The sequence below is a fragment of the Triticum aestivum genome, chromosome 7A, assembly GCF_018294505.1.
Source record: "Triticum aestivum cultivar Chinese Spring chromosome 7A, IWGSC CS RefSeq v2.1, whole genome shotgun sequence".
Lineage (NCBI taxonomy): Eukaryota > Viridiplantae > Streptophyta > Magnoliopsida > Poales > Poaceae > Triticum > Triticum aestivum.
Window position 1 is genome coordinate 693,345,095 of NC_057812.1, and position 6,384 is coordinate 693,351,478.

Sequence of the window (6,384 nt, forward strand, 5' to 3'; positions counted from 1 at the left end):
AAATTGTTTGTTGTCGGAGAAAATCTAGTTTCCTTCATGAGTGACAACTACTGCTTGATCATGAGTTGGAATGTGTGTGACATGAACATGCCGGCTAGGCGTGACGCGATCAAAGAGGTAGTTTCTGCCCACAAAGTAGTGATCCTTTATTTGCAAGAAACAAAGATTGAGAGCTGGAGCCCAAGCTTTGTCAGGGATGTAGGTGGCCTCCAGCTCCAAGGCTGCGTCGTGCTCCCGGCGATCGGCACCAGGGGAGGTGCCGCCATCTTCAGGGATAGCAATATAGTTTCGGCTGTCTCTAGTGTTGTTGGCTAGTTTGCAATCACTGCCAAAGTAACTATACTGCGGTCTGCTGCTTCCTTCTAACTAACAACAGTTTATGGTCCGGTCGACGATGCTCGTAAGGACGATTTCCTCGCTGAGCTAGCTAGATTTGCACATCCCCTCTCGGAGCCATGGCTCTTAACTGGTGACTTCAACAACAGGTTCAGAAATGCATTAATGCACTAACGAGGCGCGCGACAAAAGCAACCTTAATCTGAATAGGCATTTAATGGGTAGATTCAGAAATGCATTAGACGCGGGTGAAATTCGTGAGATTAGGTGCAAAACTAGAAAGTTTACTTGGAGTAATGAGCGCAGAAACCCTGTGCTAACTAGCATTGATAAGTTCTTCTGCAACACGAGATAGGAAGCAATCTTTCCTGATAGCTTGCTCACCGTTGCGGCTACTGCATGCTCCGATCACTGCCCGTTTTTACTGTCCTCTGCAAGCTCTCCACCGTGCCCAACTAGGTTCAGGTTTGAAGAATTCTGGCCCCGCTTCCCTCGCTTCCTTGAGACAATGCAGAAAGCTTGGGAAAGGCCGGTTGCCCACGGATGTGCTTTCACAAGAATGAAGATCAAGCTTCAACAAACGGCCAGAGACCTTAAGATTTGGAGCAAAGCAATGTTCAGTGACGCTAAAATTCAATTTCAGATTGCAACTGAGGTGATCCTTCGGCTGGACGTCACACAGGAAAGCCGGTTACTGATGGATGCAGAACACCACCTGAGAAAACTGCTGAAAATTAGGCTGCTCGGCTTAGCAGCAATAGACAAGGCACGGAAAAACATGCAGCTAGAGTTCGAGGGCTACGACTCCGGGATGCAAACACAAAGTTCTTCCATGCCAAGCTGACGTCCAGGCGTTGAAAAAATTTCATTCACTATATCCAGTGCCAGGGGCAGATCATGCTAGCTCACGAGGATAAGGCCACGGTGATCGACGATCATTTTGCTGCAATTCTGGGCGCGCGGACACAGCGAGGCAGGACCCTGGACTGCCAGCAGATGCAGCTTCCTCAGGTGCCTGCAGCCAGGCTTGACAACCCCTTCATGGAGGAGGAAGTTTGGGCCACAGTCAAGGATTCTCCAACGGATAGAGCACCTGGCCCGGACGGTTTCAATGGCATGTTTTTCAGGTCGTGTTGGGGGTTCATAAAAGAGGATATTATGGCGGCTTTTCAGTAGTTCTACAGCCTTGCGGGGAAGGGTTTTAGCGAGCTCAACACGGCCCTGGTGACTCTGCTGCCAAGGAAGGAGGGTGCGACAAGTGTAGCGGATTATCGGCCAATTAGCCTCATTCACTCCATAGCCAAACTCATTGCAAAAGTCTTGTCCATCAGGCTCTCCGGAGTGATTAACAACATCATCTCCCCAGCTCAACGGCATTTTTAAAGTCAAAATGCATACATGATAGCTTCATGTACGTGCATAATGGTGTCAAGCTGCTGCACAGAAGAAAAACCACAGCGATCCTATTAAATCTTGACATCACCCAGGCTTTTGATAGTGTACCTTGGGAGTACCTCCTTGAGCTGCTGTAAAATCTGGGCTTCAGTGGCAGATGCAGGGATTGGATCGTGCTGCTGCTGCCGACCTCCAGTTCGGCTGTCATGCTCAATGGGGTGCCCGGAGTGGAGTTGTTGCACCAGCAAGGGCTGCGCCAGGGGGACCCCCTCTCACCGTTGCTATTCATTCTGGCAATTGATCCACTGCATCATCTGCTTCAGCTTGCAGCGGAGAGAAACATCATAAACCCTCTGCCGGGAAGAGAGCTGAAGCTGCATGTCAGTCTCTATGCGGACGACGATGTCCTCTTTGCAAACCCAATCGCGGAAGAGATCGAGGCTCTCATGGGTATTCTGCAGGGCTTTGGGGATGCAACTGGCCTCAAGATTAACCTCGTCAAATCATCTGCGGCGCCTATCCGCTGCGAGGACATCAATATGGCCGAGGTTTTGCAGAGCTTTGGGGGACAAATGAAGTCCTTCCCGATAACATACCTGGGGCTGCCGATTACGCCGACAAGGCTCAGGCTAGTGCACCTTTAATTTGTCCTTGATCGCATCCGAGCTCGGCTGGCGGGGTGGAAGACGAAGCTGCTAACCATTGCCGGACGCCGAGTGCTAGTCCGTGCGGTCCTCACCTCGCTGCCGACCTTCACCCTCACCGCGCTGCGGGTGACGAAGAAGCTCCTAAAAGAGATTGACAAATCCATAAAAAAGTTCCTTTCGGCGCACAATGAGATGATCACAGGGGGCAAATGCAAAGTTAATTGGGCAGAGGTGTGTACCCCGAACGAGCATGGCGGTCTTAGCATCCTCGACCTGCAGAAGTATGGCCGAGTGCTACGGCTTCGGTGGCTCTGGCACACATGGAAAAACCCTGATCGGGCCTGGGTGGGCATGGACTTGCCCTGTGATGTCATGGACAGGGCCATGTTCGCAGCTGCAACTTCTATCTCATTAGGCAATGGAGAAAAGGCAGGGTTCTGGACCTGCTCATGGGCCAATGAGCAGCCTCTAAGGGATATTTTCCCCAGGCTTTTCAAGCACTCAAGGCGGAAATCGAGATCGATTAGAGTAGCTCTGGTCGAGGACTCCTGGATCAGAGACTTGGCGCACAGGGATACCGCCCCTCTGCTGCAAAACGTGTTGTCCATGGCGAGGATGATTGTCAGTGTCCGCCTGATGCTAAAATCCCAGGTCGATGATTCCATCAGATGGAACTGGACGGTTGATGGCAGCTACTCTGCTGCCTCGGCCTACCAGGCGCAATTCCAGGGGACGCATCGATCACGTTTCAAAAGCCTGATCTGGGATGCCTGGGCTCCGGGGAAGTTAAAAGTGTTTGCCTGGCTACTGCAACTCAACAGGTTGTGGTGCAATGATCGGTTGCAAAGGAGAGGATGGTGCAACGGCTATTTCTGTCACCTGTGTTTCAGAAACCTGGAGTGCTCGGTTCACCTCTTCTGGCACTGCCCGATCGCAAAGGTGATCTGGGAAAAGGTGGCAACGTGGTCAGGATGTCGGGCTGTGAGGCCAAGTGTATGGAGCTGCCTGAATAAGGTGACTCAAATCCTCGAAGCAATCGTTGCCGCCACTCCAGGGGAAGGCCGGAAGGGGATCAAGTCCATCATCATCCTGGTGCTCTAGGAGATATGGCTAGAATGGAACAACTGCATTTTTCGTGCAAAACAGGCGCTAGCGAGCGACATTGTGGCGGCATGTCATCGTGCTATTCAGCTGTGGCGCCAAGCTGGGGCGAAATGCCCGTCGCAGCCTTTTGCAGAACCTCCGACCGGAATTGCCTAATGTAATCTTTATTTTCTTTTAGGCCGCTTGATCCTAGGATCTTCACCATGTATTTGCTCTTTCCGTTGCTTCCTGCTTAATATATGAATGCCAGCCATATATTTGATCCTAGGGTCTTCACCATGTATTTGATCCTAGGGTCTTTTAGGCCGCTTGATCCTAGGATCTTCACCATGTATTTGATCCTAGGGTCTTTCAATTTTTTTTTGGAATAGCTAGTTATTGAAGATAAAGCTAAGATATAACCCATTATAGAGATAATTTTTGTTATCTCTAAATTACATGCAAGACTCAAGATAAAACTGTCTTGTCAACCATTATACATGCCCTTAGTTGATCACGTTCTGCAGTGACACTTTACAAGGGCCCCAAGCCAAATTTTAAAACTATAATTCTAAAAAATAAAATCCATACTACTTCTAATTATAAGTGAATTTTGGTGAATAAAACTCATATCTACAACAATAAATTTTGCCTGGCTCCGATGAGAGAGGGTTTAGGTGGAGTACGTATCAAAGTTACCTTGTCTTATATGAAGTATTCGATGTGGATAGATGAAGTGGGAATCAATTCATAGGTGTGCATCTCATCAATCTCCTGAAGGCACAGTTTCAAATGGGAGGGCATGTCTTGCAAGGTTGATCACACACCTGTCCGGCCGGTCCGGATGATGGCCGGCCAAAGGGATGACGCTGCCAAGAAATCATTTTTCTTTCTGAGAAAAGAATATTGTGATATTTTATTAACGTGATAAGAGAAAAGGTGGCAATGACGAGCTGCCTACTGGGAGTTGGTCCTTGCATTGCCTGCTACTAGTACTACTGTGTATAAGATGGTCGAGAGTTCTCCAGTAGTATATAGTACACCTGTGTACACTAGAGCTAGGTACCATACTGTACGTTGCTAGCCCCCAGTCTCTTATCCATTGCCAACTTTGTGGATAATAAGTATCTTCATGTACGCGTATATACGTACCACATACTAAACTTATTGAAACACTTGTTGATATACATGGAGAGAGAAAAGAGATATAATTTATTTGCAGAAAAAAGCAATGACAGTTCATCATTAACCTTGACAACAGATGATGATCATTAGCACCTGCAGCGTCCATGCATATGCACGCGCAAACGGCACTCAGCACAGCAAGTTGCCAAGGCGATCGATCGTTTCACGTCGAGTCGTGCTGGGTGACGGCCGGAACACGCGCGGGATCCACTCGTCAGAGCCCAATGCTGCATGATGGAATGAATAATATGCGCACAAGACATGACCGACGTGAGGTAGATTCCACGGCCTGGCCGGCCACCTATCTCCCTCTCTACGTACACGTCTGACTTCCGTCCCGTCGGACGTCGAGTCTAGTCTAGCTAACAAATATCACGCTGGTGTGAGAAACAAAATATCTTAGCTTGGATCAGTTCATTTTTCCTTTTCCTTACAAAATATCTGAATCAGCCTTGACCATCGACTGAAGTACGTAACATGCTTGGAATAACAACTGTTTTGAAACATGATTGGACTGCGCGCGGAAGCTGCAGGATTAGCGCGCACTTCTACCGGTTCGAAGCTGAATGTGCATGCCGGGACAGAGTCCGCAGCTTCCGCGGAGAAGTCGCTTCGTCTGGGTAGCTCCCCTAAAATAATCTTCTGCTTATCATTTGATTTGATCTTCATAGATCGGCAGTCGAGTATGCTACGGAGCTAGGAGACGAAGAGAAACACAGAGGAGTCAGAGGCGGTGTTTGAGGGGTCTTACTTTTTTTGACAGGTAAAACCAATCGAAAATACGTACGACAACATGTTATTTTGTGATGTTGATTACATGCATGTCCTCATCCAAAACGACAACTTTTACAGGGCGTAGGTAATCCACTAGCATATCCTGTGGACTGTGGTACACTGTGCCCACAAATTCTTCTCTGTTGAAAGAAAAGTTAAGAAAAAGATATAGCGTAGGTGCTGCTCTGTTGACAAGCCAGATTCCATGGAGTCGTGGTGCAGCAGTAAACCCAACATGTCTCGCCCAGTTGTGCTGTGGCCAAGAATCCGACTATACGTGCGTACGCGAGACCCCCCATCGAACATCATTCTCACTCAGTGTACCAAATCCGCGTCCCGTCGCCGTCCCAGCGTGTCTCCAGAATAATACCCGAGTGCATCTCGCCGCACTGTCCTCGGTTGCTCCACAGTCATCTCGGATGACGACATCCTAAGCATACACGGCCACGAATCCGCCGCGACGGCGACGTGTCAGCGTTGCAAAGGATGGCGTGGAGAATCAGCTGGCCAGCAACAATCCACGGTGGCCAGTTGTGTCCCGGCGGCTGGCTAAACTTTATCAGCAATCTCCCTGTGGGCTGCAGATCCAGTGCTACCAGCATGCATGCGCGAATGAGAACCTCCCCACAGTAACAGTCCTCAGGTGTTCCGAGACTGTAGCACTTGCAAAGCCAGCTGAGGGCAAATGCACCGCGCGCCTGCTGTTTCGGTGGGCTTCCGTGCGAGTTCTCGCTGATCATGATGAATGAATGAGGGAGCACCTCGATACCACCCAGCCAGCAGCCAGCAGAAATATCCATTCAACGCTTCTTGTTTTGGGGTAAAACAACTAAACAAGATATTATCCGGAATAGGCGGGGGTGCAGATGCATGGATGTTCTCGGGTGGTGGCAGCACATGTTGCAGAAGGGCTGTTTTCCTCATCACAAGAGGGCCGGATCCATCCACAACTTGTGCACCCAGC